Here is an 18,026-nt window from a genome sequence, read left to right on the forward strand (position 1 = left end):
AAATGGATAGTTAAAAACCCGGAAATGGATAGTTGAAAACCCAGAAATGGATAGTTGAAAACCCAGTGGATAGTTAAAAACCCAGAAATGGATAGTTGAAAACCCAGAAATGGATAGTTGAAAACCCAGTGGATAGTTAAAAACCCAGAAATGGATAGTTGAAAACCCAGAAATGGATAGTTGAAAACCCAGAAACGGATAGTTAAAAACCCAGAAATGGATAGTTAAAAACCCAGTGGATAGTTAAAAACCCAGAAACGGATAGTTGAAAACCCAGAAATGGATAGTTGAAAACCCAGAAATGGATAGTTGAAAACCCAGAAATGGATAGTTGAAAACCCAGAAATGGATAGTTAAAAACCCTGTGGATAGTTAAAAACCCTGTGGATAGTTCAGTTGAAAACCCAGAAACGGATAGTTAAAAACCTAGAAATGGATAGTTAAAAACCCTAGTTTAAGTTAAAAACCCAGAAATTCATTGAAAACCCAGAAATGGATAGTTGAAAACCAGTTTAGTGATAACAGAGCAAAATGGATAGTTAAAAACCCAGAAATGGATAGTTAAAAACCCTAGTTAAAAACAGTGGATAGTTTAGTTGGAGGTGCTGAAAACCCAGAAATGGATTAAAAACCCAGAAATGGATAGTTAAAACCCAGTCAAACGGATAGTTAAAAACCCAGATACGGATAGTTAAAAACCCAGTGGATAGTTAAAAACCCAGAAATGGATAGCTGAAAACCCAGAAATGGATAGCTGAAAACCCAGAAATGGATAGTTGAAAACCCAGAAACGGATAGTTGAAAACCCAGAAACGGATAGTTGAAAACCCAGAAATGGATAGTTGAAAACCCAGTGGATAGTTAAAAACCCAGAAACGGATAGTTAAAAACCCAGAAACGGATAGTTAAAAACCCAGAAACGGATAGTTAAAAACCCAGAAACGGATAGTTGAAAACCCAGGGGATAGTTGTACATAGGTACAGTGCATTCCTTGCTGTCATACCACTCAGAGTTATAACTAGTTTAAATTACATTCATTCAATCACAACTGGTACATGAAGACAACTGGTCTCCAACTAGTCCTGTCTGTTTAGTGATAACAGAGCAACACATTAGTTTATCTAATAGAAAATAAATGTTGTGCTTTGGCTGTCTAATTAAAAACTATTTTATGTTGAGGTGCTGACTAACGGCAAATAAAGTATGCGAAGAGAGTCGCACACTCCATATATAAACTCACAGTCATTTAATAGGTAAATCACCAACGTTTAAATTCAAATCAAATCAGAATCAAATCCAATTGTATTGGTCACATACACATGGTTGGTTAGCAGATGTTATTGGTCACATACACATGGTTGGTTAGCAGATGTTATTGGTCACATACACATGGTTGGTTAGCAGATGTTATTGGTCACATACACATGGTTGGTTAGCAGATGTTATTGGTCACATACACATGGTTGGTTAGCAGATGTTATTGGTCACATACACATGGTTGGTTAGCAGATGTGTTATTGGTCACATACACATGGTTAGCAGGTGTTATTGGTCACATACACATGGTTAGCAGGTGTTATTGGTCACATACACATGGTTAGCAGATGTTATTGGTCACATACACATGGTTAGCAGATGTTATTGGTCACATACACATGGTTAGCAGATGTTATTGGTCACATACACATGGTTAGCAGATGTTATTGGTCACATACACATGGTTAGCAGATGTTATTGATAGTGTAGCGAAATGCTTGTGCTTCTAGTTCTGACAGTGCAGCAATATCTAACAAGTAATCTGACAATTCCACAGCAACTACCTAATATATACTAATCTAAGGAAAATAATGTAATCATAATAATATATACATATAAATATGTGGATGAGCAATGTGTCGTGCCTTTGGCTATGCCGGATTAAGTGATATGACATGCTATTCTATAAAATCCTTTCTCTGTAATAAATATTACCTGATTGAGCTAATCATGTAAATGTAATTAACTAGAAAGTCGGGAAACCGCGAAAGAGTGTTTTATAGAGCTGTTATCTTCCGAATAAACTCTTAAAGACCTAGTAATATTTTACATCAATAGCAGTCAATATTAATCGTCACCTTATTTCAGTCTCATCGGAACATCGTAGAATTCTTGGTTATCTTCACGAACCCTGGCTAACAAGTTGAATCAGCAATACAAAATTGGGTTTAATTATTTATTTTCTAAATGCCTAACTAATCACACAGAATTAATCATACATTGATTACAAATGATGTCATAAAGAAAAATGTCCCTAGCGGACAAAACAGATATCACAGCTGGTTACACAAAGAAAAGGGGGTTGGGTTTGAGGGAAAGAGCGGGAAGACTGAGGAACAAAGGGAGAAGCTATGTCTCTATCGGGCCGTAGGCAGCTACTCTATCGTAAATACAGAATATTATGCATTCTAAATTACCGCCCATTTGGAAAAGGAAAATGCAATACATATTTACTCTGAGCTGCGCTTCATAGGTTGGTGGTAGATTGAAGTCCGTGTTGCCCAAAAGAGTCTTTTGTCCTTTGAAGAGTGTCTCTGGTGGTGAATGGGATACGTTGTAGCGTCGTCGATGAGTGGTAGACGGGATACTCTGTCTGTCCTAGCCCACGTTTACAGCGGCCGCTGCTAACTCAATGGCTAGGAGGTATCACTTCTGGAGTGAATAATAGTTCAAAGTTCATAGCAAGTTGCCATGCTATATGCTCATGCTATATTCTGGCTGGTACAGTCGAAATTCATCCTTCTGGCATGGAGGTCGTCACCTTCACATTGAAATTCAATGCTAATTTCGTTAGGTTCTTGTTGAGGTTGGCTTAGTTCTGTAGGTGCTCTTGTCCTTTTAACACGGAGACCGCAAGGTCTCGAGTACCCGGAACAGGAGGTTACATTTTCATCAAGGCTTTATATATTGGAGGGAGAGAAGGGTGTGTTTCATAGTTTATAACCCATGTCTCTTCACAGGGGCGGGCCACTGATTGAGCAGAGCTCTAACCTTATGAAAACCCAATGTCGTCCTGTCATCAGTCATAATGTCTCAGATGACAAACGAACTGACATTATATTCATTATGTACCAATGCATATATTCAACTGGTTCTATTACCGAAATATGGTTCCTTTCCCTCCACTTGTTTGATGTTCCCAGACTCTCTATGTTTAACAAAGGCTATTCAAGAGTCCTTCAGTAGAGTCAGAGAGAGAGGGAAGGGAGAAAGGTGTTTATGGGGGGATCATTAACCTTAAAACTACTTGCAACCACCACGTACCTCTAGGGGAACCAACCCCCCCTGCTCAACTGACACAGTGGCGCACAGAACGCAAAAATATTCTTAGAAATATTTAACCTCCACACATTAACAAGTCCAATAGCTCAAATGAAAGATAAACACCTTGTTCATCTAGCCAGCAAGTCAGATTTCTAAAATGTTTTACGGCGAAAACATAGCACATATTTATGTCAAACCACCACCAAAGATAGGCTAATTTACATAGCCATATTTTTGAACAATAGATGCAATCACAAAAGCAGGATTAAAAGAAAAATAATTCACTAACCTTTTGAAAATCTTCATCAGATGACAAGAATAGGACATGTTATACAGTACATTTATGTTTTTTTCAATAATATGCAATTTTAGAGACATAATTTGAACGGTTTTAGAAGCTTTAGAGTGTTTTCTATTCAATAATATTTATTATATGCATATATTAGCAATTTTTGACAGATTTTTTGTCAGTTTACTATGGGCACGCATTCCTCCAAAGGGGGCAGTATTCTGCCCTAGCCTTAACAGATTTTAAGCCACAGGCCAACATCATGACAAATGACAACGGCATAGGCAAGATGCAATAGATGGTATAAAATACAGTATATACATATGAGATGAGTAATGCAAGATATGTAAACAATATTAAAGTGGTATTATTAACATTACTAGTGATCCATTTTATTTATTGAAGTGGCCAATGATTTCAAGCCTGTATGTAGACAGCAGCATCACTGTGTTGTTGCTGTTTAACAATCTGTTGGCCTTGAGATAGAAGCTGTTTTTCTGTCTCTCAGTCCCAGCTTTGATGCACCTGTACTGACCTCGCTTTCTGGATAGTAGCGGGGTGAACAGGCAGTGGCTCAGGTGGTTGTTGTCCTTGATTATATTTTTGGCCTTCCTGTGACATCGAGTGCTGTAGGTGTCCAGGAGGGCAGGTAGTTAGCCCCCGGTGATGCGTTGTGCAGACAACACTACCCTCTGGAATTCTTTGTGGTTAAATGTCTTACTCACGTTGGCCACGGAGAAGGAGAGCCCACAGTCCTTGGTAACTGCCGCGTTGGTGGCACTGTATTATCCGCAAAGAAGGTGTTTAATTTGTCTGGAAGTAAGACGTCGGTGTCCGTGAAGTGGCTGGTTTTCTTCTTGTAGTCCGAGATTGTCTGTACGTATTGCCACATACGTCTGTTGTCTCTATACTGACATTTCACCTTGCGGAGGGAATAACTACACGGTTGTATTCGGCCATATCCCCAGTCACCTTTCCATGGTTAAATGTGATGGTCTGCGCTTTCAGTTTTCTGTTTGTGGTTAGGGTAGGTTTTAATAGTCCCAGTGGGTACAACATCTCCTATGCACTTCCTTATAAACTCACTCACCGAATCAGCGTTTAAATCAATACTATTCTCTTAGGTTACCCGGGAACATGTCCTAGTCCACGTGATAAAACAATCTTGAAGCGTGGATTCCGATTGGTCAGACCAGCACTGAATAGTCCTTAGCACGGGTACATCCTGTTTGAGTTTCTGCCTATAGGAACGAAAGAGCAAAATGGAGTCGTGGTCAGATTTGCCGAAGGAGGGCCGGAGGTACTTGTAGGCATCACGGAAGTTATAGCAGCAGTGATCCGGTGTTTTGCTGCCATCAATAAATGCTGCCTCAGGTATCACTTCTGTAGTGAATAAGAGTTCAAAGTTCATACCATTCGCAACCAAAGCTCACGCTGATGTTGGCTTCGTTCTGTAGTTATTATCTGAACCATTCTGACATCGGACCGTCGTCCTCACATCCTTGGAACAGGAAGTTATATTGTCGTCAAGGGCTTATATAGGAAGGGAGAGGAGGGCGTGTTTGAAAAGTTTTATAGCCCATGTCCCTTCACAGGGGCGGGCCACTGATTGAGCAGCCCTATCTTATGAAAACTCAAATCTCACATTTTAGAAGCTAAAATCACATTTCATCTCATCATGAATAATTTCATATTCAAACATTTAAATTGAACAACAATTCCATGTGAATCCGATAACTCTGATGTGTAGACTTTCCACTTTAGAGTTTATGTCATCTTATCATTGATGAGAATGTCTCAGATGACCAAACTGACATCATATTCATTAAGTACCACCGTGTATGTTCAATTGTTCGGATTACCAGAATATAGTTAATTTCCCCCCACCTACTGATGTTCCCAGAATCTCTATGTTAACCAAGGGTTTTGCAAATGTAACCTCAGTAAGGTAGAGAGAGGAAAAAGGGGGGAAGAGGTATTTATGACTGTCATAAACCTACCCCCCAGGCCAACATCATGACAGCTGATAAACTGTAGAAAGAATATATAAATTTGTAAGACTTGTTCATAAAAGAGAGAATTGTTCATAAGAAGGGCCTGAGATCAAAGTCAATATTCAGACCACTAAGGGTCAATGTTTTTAGGACAGGATATCCAGTAAGCCTCCTTTTGTAGTACGTCAGTTTAAAAAGACTGTTGTGATAGTGCATATATTTCCTCTAGTTGTGACAGGTTGATACAGTAGCATACTTTCCAAAACCCTCTTCCTAATGGTTTACAGACCAATTGGAAGTGTTCATGTGTGTGTGTGTGTTGTATGTGTTGTGCATGCATGCGTTCTTGCTTGCATACGTATTTTCAAGTATGTTTGTGTGTGTCTGACATCGGTGTCTTTGAAGCAGCAGTCTGACAGACAAAGGCTGGAAGCATGTCAGCTCAGAGCTTATCTACGTCAAACCTCCAACCTCTAGCCTCCAACCTCTAGCCTCCAACCTCTAGCCTCCAACCTCTAGCCTCCAACCTCTAGCCTCCAACCTCTAGCCTCCAACCTCTAGCCTCCAACCTCTAGCCTCCAACCTCAAACCTCCAACCTCTAGCCTCCAACCTCTAGCCTCCAACCTCTAGCCTCCAACCTCTAGTCTCCAACCTCTAGCCTCCAACCTCTAGCCTCCAACCTCAAACCTCCAACCTCTAGCCTCCAACCTCTAGCCTCCAACCTCAAACCTCCAACCTCTAGCCTCCAAAGCCTCAACCTCTAGTCTCCAACCTCTAGCCTCCAACCTCTAGCCTCCAACCTCTAGCCTCCAAAGCCTCCAACCTCTAGCCTCCAACCTCAAACCTCAACCTCTAGCCTCCAACCTCAACCCTAGTCTCAAAGCCTCAAAGCCTCCAACCTCAAACCTCCAACCCTAGCCTCCAACCCTACAACCTCAAACCTCCAACCTCTAGCCTCCAACTAGTCTCCAACCTCTAGCCTCCAACCTCTAGTCTCCAACCTCTAGTCTCCAACCTCTAGTCTCCAACCTCTAGTCTCCAACCTCAAACCTCCAACCTCTAGCCTCCAACCTCAAACCTCCAACCTCTAGCCTCCAACCTCAAACCTCCAACCTCTAGCCTCCAACCTCTAGCCTCCAACCTCAAACCTCCAACCTCTAGCCTCCAACCTCTAGCCTCCAACCTCAAACCTCCAACTAGCCTCCAACCTCAAACCTCCAACCTCTAGAACCTCAAACCTCCAGACAGCCTCCAACCTCAAAGCAAAGCCTCCAACCTCAAACCTCCAACCTCTGTCTCCAAGCTAGCCTCCAACCTCTAGTCTCCAACCTCTAGCCTCCAACCTCTAGCCTCCAACCTCAAACCTCCAACCTCTAGCCTCCAACCTCAAACCTCCAACCTCTAGCCTCCAACCTCTAGCCTCCAACCTCTAGTCTCCAACCTCTAGTCTCCAACCTCTAGCCTCCAACCTCTAGCCTCCAACCTCAAACCTCCAACCTCTAGCCTCCAACCTCTAGCCTCCAACCTCAAGCCTGCAACTTCATCCCTCAAACCTCAAGTCTCCAACCTTAAACCTCAAGCTTCCAACCTCAACTCTCAAACCTCAAGCTTCCAACCTCAAGCCTCCAACCCCATTCTCAAACCTCGATTCTCCAACCTCAACCTTCAAACCTCAAAGCTCCAACCTCCAACCTTCCAACCTACAACTCTAACATCCATCCCCATACAACATTCCTACTTGATCCTTTATGTGCCACGTCATTAGACATCTCCCCATGCAGAAGAACGTGACAGGCCTCTGTCTGATGCTTCCGCTGAGGCTGACAGCAAAGATCACAACTCCTGTGCCACTGAGAGAGAGACAGAGCGAGAGCAAGAGAGAGGGGATGAAGCAGGATAGAGAGGGAGTAGAGAGAGAAAGGCAGGCAGAGAGAGAGAGATAGGGAGTAGAGAGAGAGAGGCAGCAGAGAGAGAGAGATAGGGAGTAGAGAGAGGGGCAGCAGAGCAGAGAGAGAGGCAGCAGAGAGAGAGAGATAGGGAGTAGAGAGAGAGAGAGGCAGGCAGGCAGAGAGAGAGATAGGTAGTAGAGAGAGAGAGACAGCAGCAGAGAGAGAGATAGGGAGTAGAGAGTGAGAGAGGCAGGCAGGAGAGAGAGAGATAGGTAGTAGAGAGAGAGAGACAGCAGGAGAGAGAGAGAGAGGCAGCAGAGAGAGAGAGATAGGGAGTAGAGAGAGAAAGGCAGGAGAGAGAGATAGGGAATAGAGAGAGAGAGGCAGGCAGAGAGAGAGAGATTGGGAGTAGAGAGAGAGAGGCAGGCAGGCAGAGAGAGAGATAGGTAGTAGAGAGAGAGCAGAGCAGGCAGGCAGAGAGAGAGAGAGGCAGGCAGAGAGAGAGAGACAGGCAGAGAGAGAGAGAGAGAGAGAGAGAGAGAGAGAGAGAGAGAGGGAGTCGAGAGAGAGATAGGGAGATAGGGAGTAGAGAGAGAGAGAGAGAGAGGATGAAGAGGGAGAGAGAGAGTGGGGGTAGAGAGCGAGAGGCAGAGAGTGAGAGAAATGATGCATCAAAGCCAAAGGATCTGAATAATATTAAGAAATGCTATAGATGAGAGGATAGTAATGTGGAAACCTAACAAAAACCAATTAGGCAACAACAAATTCAATCCCCTTTAGACAACATCCTGGGCAAAATGTTTCACTGTAATAGTGAAAGGGTAAACTTGGCAGTAGAAAACCTAAACAGTATATTTGACCTCTAACCTCTATCTAATCTAAACATTTCAAGCAGGAAACCTAAGAAAATTAAAACCAGTGACAAATGGTTTGATGCAAAATGCAAAAACCCATGAAAGAAATAGAGAAACCAATCCAACCAAAAACATAGAGACCTAGAAAACCTGAGCCTACACCTTGAATCACTAAAACAATACAGAAATACACTACAGAAAAAAAGGAACTCCAAGTCCGAAATTATTTAACTAGGTAAGTCAGTTAAGAACAAATTCTTATTTACAATGACGGCATACACTGGCCAAACCCGGATGACGCTGGGCCAATTGTGTCCCTCCCCCCTATGGGACTCTCAACCACAGCCGGTTGTGATACAGCCTGGACTCGAACCAGGGAGTCTGTAGCAATGCCTCAAGCACTAAAATGCCTTAGACCGCTGCACCACTCTGGAGTAATTGAAGAATCCATAGATTTGAACCACTTTTGGGAAAATTGGAAAACACTAAACAAACAACAACACAAATCATTATCTATCCAAAATGGAGATGTATGGGATGAACCACTTTTCCAATATTTTTGGCCCTACAACAAAGGATAAACAACAAATACATGATCAAATACAAATATTAGAATCAACTATTAAAGACCACCAGAAACTACTGGATTATCCAATTACTTTGAATGAACTACAGGACAAAACACAAACCCCAACCCCAAAAGGCCTGTGATGTTGATGGTATCCTAAATTAAATAGCAAAATATACAGACAACAAATTCCAATTGACTATACTAATACTTTTTAACATCATATTTAGCTCTGGCATCTTCCCCAATATTTGGAACCAAGGACTGATCACCCCAATCCACAAAAGTGGAGACAATATTTGGAACCAAAGACTGATCACCCCAATCCACAAAAGTGGAGACAAATTTGACCCAAATGACGTCCATTTATTGTAATAATTTACTCAACTAGAAAAAATACATTTAAAAAACAGGGCAAAACAAGCTCACATTTTAGTCTCTGACCGGGCAAGATGAACAAGTCATCTGCAGGTCACAATCAATAGGCACATCAACCTTAATGCCCCCCCCCCATCCAACCCTTAAGTCACAGGAGAGTCAAATAGAGACTTATTTTTGTTTTAATATGAATGCCATCAGAGGACGGACTGTTTAAAGTAAGACCGGAATGGAGCCCAAGCCTCATTAAACAGCTTGGGGTTCCCACGTGTATTGAATTACATTTTTTTCTAGTTTCAGAGAGCAGAACACATCTCTCACCCACTATTTATAAGATGGGGGAGCTGCCATCTTCCAGTTCTGTAGTATTAACCGTCTAGCTAAAAGAGTTGTATAAGCAACAGTGTCCGACTGGATTCTTGACAGGGAGGCACCCATGGGCAGTACTCCAAAAAGGGCTGTAAGGGGAGATGGATCTATAACAGTGTCATATATATCAGAGAAACATTTCAATATTAATTCCCAGAAACCTGACAGTTTACGACAGCCCCAAAACATACGCAGCAGTTTGGCTGGTTTCTTTTATTAACATCCGACACATTTTGGATCAAAATCAGAGAATATTATAGTCAGAGGACAAGTTGTTAGTCAGTACCGAAGCCATGGAAGAAAAATAAAGAATCTTTATCCACGCAATGAATTTGGGGCCAAAGCCAAATCTATGAAGGACAGCTGTTAGGTAGTCCCACTCAAGACGGTCAAAAGCTTTTTCCGCATCAAGTGAGACCGGGTCCCCCGACGTTGGGGAGTACAGTATATTCATAAGGCGTCTGATATTGAAAAACAAATGCATTTCTCACAAAGCCAGTCTGGTCAGAGTGTATTACTTGGTGCAGTGAGCCTTCCATCCTAGCCAGTCTGGTGTATTACTTGGTGCAGTGAGCCTTCCATCCTAGCCAGTCTGGTGTATTACTTGGTGCAGTGAGCCTTCCATCCTAGCCAGTCTGGTGTATTACTTGGTGCAGTGAGCCTTCCATCCTAGCCAGTCTGGTGTATTACTTGGTGCAGTGAGCCTTCCATACGGATGGCTAAAAGCTTGGCTAGGATTTTGTAATCACAGTTTAAAAGCGAGATTGGACGATAGGATCCACATTCCAGGGGGGTCTTTGTTTTTCTTTAATAGTAATGAAATTGAAGCCCGATAAAGACTAGGCGGTAGCTTTGAGGTATTAAGGCACTCTGCAAATAGTCGAGACAAAAATGGGCAAAGCAGACCAGAAAACATTCTGTAAAATTCAGTTGGAAAACCGTCCGGACCTGGTGATTTACCACTTTTCATTGTGGACACTGCTGTTTCTATCTCCTCAGCTGTAAATTCTTATTGTAAACATTCATGTATCAATTGAAGGCATATTCAAGCTATTAAAGAATGAATCAATCAGCAAAGGGTCTTGAGGAGATTCGGAGGAGGAGAGGAGATTGTAAAGCGCAGAGCGCAGAGTAAAATTGTTTGAATTGATCATTGATCTCTTTATGTATAACTGTGGTGGGACCTGACAGGGTCCTTATTTGTGGGATTAAACATGAGGCCTCAGATTTACGGATCTGATGTGCAAGGAGTTTACTGGGCTTTTAGCCTTGTTCATACACTCTGTACCGAGCTCGCAAGAGTAACTGTTCAGCTTGCCTGGTAGAAAGCTCATCAGAGAGCCAACTCTGTTTTGGTTGGCTGTATAAGAAATAATTTGGCCACGTAGGTATGCTTTGAGAGACTCCCATATGGTAGAGCAGGACATACCTGGTGTTGAATTAGTTTCAGGGAATAAGGTGATTTCAGAAGAAATTAAATTGACAAACTCCTTATCTGAGAGTAAAATGGGGTTGAGACGCCATTGATAACACATAGGAGGTCGCTGGGGAAACTCTAGTTCAAGCACTAATGGTGAATGGTCAGAATTAACAATACTCTCGTAAGTACACTGCTGAAGGTTAGGCAGAAGTTTTTTGTCCAAAAAGAAGTAATCAATCCGGGAGTATGTTTGATGAACATGAGAATAACAGGAATACTGTCTATCTGTTGGATGTAGGAAACGCCAGGCCTCAAACATAGCATATTTCTGAAGAAAAGATTGAATAAGTAGGGCACATTTAGATGGGCTTGTAGTTCTTCGTGAGGACTTGTCAAGAACTGGGGACATTTTACAGTTGAAATCCCCCCCTAAAATCAACAAATGAGAATCTAAATTGGGAATAGCAGAGAAAAAGGAAAAAATGTAACGTGTGTCATCCCCCTTGGGAGCATAAACACTAGCCAAAACAAAAAGGGTAGAAAACAGTTTACCGGTTACTATGACGTATCGTCCCTTAGGATCAGCAATAACCTCAGAAGCTACAAGGGAGTAGATTTATCAACCAAAATGGCAGCACCTCTTGATTTACTATGAACGTTAGAGTGGAACACTTGACCAAACCAGTCCCAACGTATCCTAAAATGCTCACCAGTCCTCAAGTGAGTGTCTTGTAGAATTGCAACATTTGCATTCAAACCCTTTAACCTCTTGGGGAGGCTGCGAATTTTCGCAGCTTTTTGTTAAAAATCGCGCAACATTTCAGCGCCCTGCTACTCATTCCAGGAATATAGTATATGCATATGATTAGTATGTGTGGATAGAAAACAGAGAGAGAGAGAAAATAAATCAAATGTATAAAGGCTCTCAGCCAAAAACCTAATCAAAAACCTAATCAAAAACCTAACCAAAAACCTAATCAAAAACCTAATCAAAAACCTAACCAAAAACCTAATCAAAAACCTAACCAAAAACCTAACCAAAAACCTAATCAAAAACCTAACCAAAAACCTAATCAAAAACCTAATCAAAAACCTAACCAAAAACCTAATCAAAAACCAAAAACCTAACCAAACACCTAAGTAAGCAAATCGTAGTAAGACGACCCCCCCCCAAAAAAATGGTCTAGTTTGACGATTAGACAACTTACAGCCAAGACCAAAAAACTATGTGTGTGCAACGTTGATGTTATGAGAGAGAGACGTCATCAGAGCAACAGGACACTATACTGCCTACACTCGGTTTGTTGTTTACATTAAAACTTCTTCATTAAATGGATTTGAATTCGAACTAAAGTTTTTTTACTAAGGATTCCACAATGCGTTTAGCCTTTACGGCTGGGACTGCAAGTTTGTGTTCCTTTTTTTCTGTGGATTCCGCGAGTGCTAGCTGGCTGTACTACAGACACCTGTCATCGTCGTGGGAAAGACTCATTATTATCTTTTCGTAAAACAACTGGTTGCAGTATAGAGCCAATCTGGATACCAAGCAGTTCCTGAGGGAAATCAACGAGTACCAACAGCTTTACACTATGGAGGAGCAACATACTCCATCACGGAAAGATCAGATCACCTCACAAGATAACTTTAAACCGACAAAACATAGAAAAACAGATTCATCTACAGACAAGGACGATTTACTTACCATTGAGGCAGAGGCTAGTGCTCTGGCTGGAATCCATGCAGCAATGGAACAGTTGTGTGAGGAGGTAGCAGGGCTGAGGGGGAGTTAGGAGTTCAGCCAGACTGACATTCTCACGCTTCAAAGAGAAAACAAGTCACTCACAGCCAAGGTAAAAATACACAATTACAACATGGATTGTCTACTCAGGGAAAACAGGGTAATGAAGGAGACGCTACTAGACATACACAGTAGTAGCATGCGTGAAAATCAAACATTTTCTGCTATTCCTGAGGACGCATCCAATAATCCAGAGGGCGCGATCAGAGAATTCAAGAAATCCGCCTTGAAACTTCCAATAGAGACTGTAAACAAGGTGGCTTTCCATCGAGTACACAGACTTGGAGCTCAGAGCGACAAGAACAAGGGTCCCCGACCGATCATTACAAAATTTGAACACTACCAGCAAAAGGAGCTGATCAAAAGCAGAGGAAGGGAGTTTAAAGGGACCAAATTCAGTCTCAATGACAAATTTCCAAAGGAGATAAACTAACGTTGTAAGAGACTGTATCCTGTACAAAGACAACAAAGGATGGATAGTAGGCGTGCCTTTATCAATGTGTACAAACTCTTTATAGATGGACAGCTGTTCCGAGACAGCTCCATAACACCATGGCTGTATTAAATTCTACAGGGACTTCAGGTTATGAAAAAAAAGAAGGTATGGGAACTGTTTAAAATATCTGAACATTATGAAGTGGATATGAACACACACGTACTCAACGACATGCGTGCTTACAAATATGGACTTATACATACCTGATCTCTCTCTCTTCTCTCTGTCTCTATTGTCGAGAACTGTTTTATAATTGAATGTGTTTACTGTTTGTCTATCTTTTTTATGTATTTGTCTACAAGTTAATATATGTTTACAACAAGCAAGGGGGAAGATATCAGAATAGGGGCATTGGGGAATAATAACATATTGTATGGAATACATGTGTACTGTAGTGAAGCCGTCTCTAGAGTAATGCAAGGTCTCTTTTATGATCATGTGAAACATCAATCGCTATGGAAATGCTGGGATGTGTTTTTTAATTATGTTAAAGGTAATTATGATGCAACTGTGATGGTGATACGATATGGATTACAATTCTGAATATTAAGGCTATACGCACTACATGTTACACACATATATAGACACTCAAATATGCAAATTGGCATTATTATTTATTTGGACATCACATATTGTAGTCTTACTCTTATACAGACATCATACACAGTCTCATTATATCATATCCAATATCATACACATCAACCGACTCAGATTTGTTACACATATCATTTGTCTCAATTTTCTAACATCTGTGGCATTGGCTCACAGACAAACAGGCAATGGAATAGAAACAATATTGCTAGAACCTATTTCTTGAATTATAAATATCAGACATTTGAAAGCTTTAGTTTTGACCTTTGACCTCTGATGGCAGCAACTTTACAAGCACGAATTATGGTCAATTTAGCCTGAGTATCTAGTTATGGTAAGGGGTGAAATAAGTACAGCTAGTTATAATTGTAACGGTTTGGCAGATTATAAAAAAAGAAGATCAGTCTTTACCTGGCTAATGGAAAAGGAATATAACATATACTGTTTACAGGAAACTCACTCTACATCCTTAGATGAAGTTGTTTGCAGGAAACTCACTCTACACCCTTAGATGAAGTTGTTTACAGGAAACTCACTCTACATCCTTAGATGAAGTTGCGTGGAAAAATGAATGGGACATGTCATGGACAAAAAGGATTCAAAGGGTGTGATGACATTAATTAAAACAAACAATGTGCAAATAACCAGGAATGATTCGCAAGGAAGGTGGATCCTTTTGAATATAGAAGTGGACGGAAAAGAGATTTGGCTCATTAATCTATATGGTCCAAATCAGGATGATCTACACTTCTTCGAAAACATTTATACCAATTTATTGAACTTACAGGCAACAAATGATCTAATCATTATGGTAGGAGACTATAACACAGTGTTAAGTACCTCAATGGACCATAAAGGTAATCACTCTACAAGCTACCATCACCGTGCCCTTAAGGAAATCACAAATATTATGGACACATTAGAAATAGTGGATATTTGGAGACTAAAAACACTGACCTAGTGAGATATACATGGAGGAGACTTAATCAAGCTAGTCGTCTTAACTACTTTCTTGTCTCTTTCTCTCTTGCATCACAGTTTTAATTGGAGACAGAATGCGATCGGATCATCATCTAATTGGCATTCAAATAACTCTTATAGATTTTCCATTTGGAAATGTAATCAAAGTTTACTGGAGGACAACTTATTTTTAACTACGACAAAATAATTTATAACTGAAGTTTTCCAGTATAATATAGGATCAGCAAATCCCCTTATTGTTTGGGATACCTTTAAATGTACCTTCAGGGGTCATTCAATTCAATATGCATCAATAATAACAAAGCAGTTTCGGGCTAAAGAGACAAGACTAACAAGGGAAATCCATGAACTAATAGTACAGGTAGATAGCAATAAAAACGATACTACAGAGATACAAAAAAAGAACTTGAGGAACTTATTCTAGAATGATCTAGTCTAATCTATAACAAAAATAAAGCAAACTGGATGGAACATGGAGAAAAATGCATAAAATTCTTCCTGAATCTCCAATACAGGAACACAAACTCCGAATTATATTATAAAAGAGGAAGCTAATTATTTTAGGCAGATGTTCTCTTTTCTGTCATCCTACCACTGAATGAAATTTACGGTAAGGAATTCTTTCCAAATAATATAAAAAAATGGAAAACTAACAAATGTACAGAAAGATCAGTGCGAAGGCCAAATTACAGAAGAATAACTTTTTTGAGGCTATAAAATCCTTTCAGTCTGGAAAACCCCAGGGCTTGATGACATACCGGTAGAGGTATATCAAGTATTTTTTGATATACTAAAACTAGATTGTTTTAACTACTCCTATAGAAATGGTAGTCTGTCAGGAACTCAGTAGGAAGGTCTGATTTCTCTATTATTAAAACAAGACCCAGATGGCAAATATAAAGACCCAGTCTATCTAAAAAACTGGAGGCCCCTTACACTTCAGTGTTGTGTTGCAAAAAATACTAGCAAAATGCATAGCTCTCAGAATTAAAAGGGTTTTTACCAGGTATTGTTCATCCTGATCAGACAGACTTTTTACATAGATGATACATTGGATACAGACGAAAACTACTAGAAATAATAGAACATCATGAAACATGTAAGAAGCCAGGAATGGTATTTATAGCAGATTTTGAAAAGGCATTTGATAAAGTAAGACTGGATTTTATTTATAAATGCCTGGATTTTTCCAATTTCGGTAATTATCTTATAAAATGGGTAAAAATAATGTATAGCAACCCTAGGTGTAAAATAGTAAATAACGGCTACTTCTCAGAGAGTTTTGAATTGTCAAGAGGAGTTAAACAAGGGTGTCCGCTGTCACCATATCTATTCGTTATGGCCATCTAAATGCTAGCTATTAAAATCAAATCCAATAACAACATTAGAGGATTAGAAATGCAAGGCTTAAAAACAAAGTCTGCCAGCTAGATCCCTGAAATGTCTCATTAAAAATCTAGATAACTTTTCTATACTCTCTGGACTAAAACCTAATTATTATAAGTGTATGGTTGAGGGACAGCTATTGGGGAACTGTGGGTGTCAGATCTGCCCAAGGAGATGTGGGTGTGGAGTCAGGCGCAGGAGAAACAAGTTCCAAAGAAAATGACGTTTTATTGAACTAGCTCAAAAAACAACTGGACACCGGACTACAGTAATAGCCATGAAAACCCCACTCAGACACAGTCCAGGGAAAACCCCACTCAGACACAGTCCAGGGAAAACCCCACTCAGACACAGTCCAGGGAAAACCCCACTCAGACACAGTCCAGGGAAAACCCCACTCAGACACAGTCCAGGGAAAACTCCACTCATACACAGTCCAGGGAAAACCCCACTCAGACACAGTCCAGGGAAAACCCCACTCAGACACAGTCCAGGGAAAACCCCACTCAGACACAGTCCAGGGAAAACCCCACTCAGACACAGTCCAGGGAAAACCCCACTCAGACACAGTCCAGAGAAAACCCCACTCAGACACAGTCCAGGGAAAACCCCACTTAGACACAGTCCAGGAAAACCCCACTCAGACACAGTCCAGGGAAAACCCCACTCAGACACAGTCCAGGGAAAACCCCACTCAGACACAGTCCAGGGAAAACCCCACTCAGACACAGTCCAGGGAAAACCCCACTCAGACACAGTCCAGGGAAAACCCCACTCAGACACAGTCCAGGGAAAACTCACCTGTAGAACATGAGCTAATAAAACGAAACCTAAACTCACTGACAGTTCAAACGAAAACAATCCCGCACAAAAACCCAAAGGAAATGTTGAATTAAATACCCCCCCTAAATAAAAAATAGTTTACCTTTATTTAACTAGGTAAGTCAGTTAAGAACAAATTCTTATTTTCAATGACAGTCTAGGAACAGTGGGTTATCTGCCTGTTCAGGGGCAGAACGACAGATTAGTACCTTGTCAGCTCAGGGTTTGAACTTGCAACCTTCCGGTTACTAGTCCAACGCTCTAACCATTAGACTACCCTGCCACCCCAAATGAAACCAGGTGAAACACAAAACAGACATACCCAAAAGAATCGGTGGCAGCTACTAGACCGGCAACGACGAGCGCCGAGCGCCGCCCGAACATGGAGAGGAGCCACCTTCAGTGGAAGTCGTGACAGTGGGGGGATCTTGGAGGGTTTGTGTTTCACAGGATTGTGATCATGAAGGGGGAAACTGTGACGTGTTTTGTGTCACTGTCATGCACACACACCCTCACGCATAGGGACGGCTCTGTTGCGGAAAGACCGGTGCATGTTTGGTGGTGTCTTGATGCTGTGTTGTTTGTTCTTGTACCTTGGTGTTGCACCTTCCTTGTGTTTTTTAATGGATAGTTATTGGAAAAATAAAACAATAAAAATGTGTGTGCAACATTGAATGTTTGCTGGGCATAAATGACATTCAAAACCTATAAAATTGACAACAAAAAAACGTTTAGCCTCAGAACATTTACTGTTTACTGGGTCGGTAGAAACGGATGCAGTAAACAAATAACCAAAACTATTTTGAGTCACTGAGACACTATGTAAACCAACTGAATAGGTGAATGAGACAGCCTAGAAACAAAGGAGTTATGTAAAAACCTTAATACA

The sequence above is a fragment of the Oncorhynchus tshawytscha genome, unplaced genomic scaffold (genome assembly GCF_018296145.1).
Source record: "Oncorhynchus tshawytscha isolate Ot180627B unplaced genomic scaffold, Otsh_v2.0 Un_contig_388_pilon_pilon, whole genome shotgun sequence".
Classification (NCBI taxonomy): Eukaryota; Metazoa; Chordata; class Actinopteri; order Salmoniformes; family Salmonidae; genus Oncorhynchus; species Oncorhynchus tshawytscha.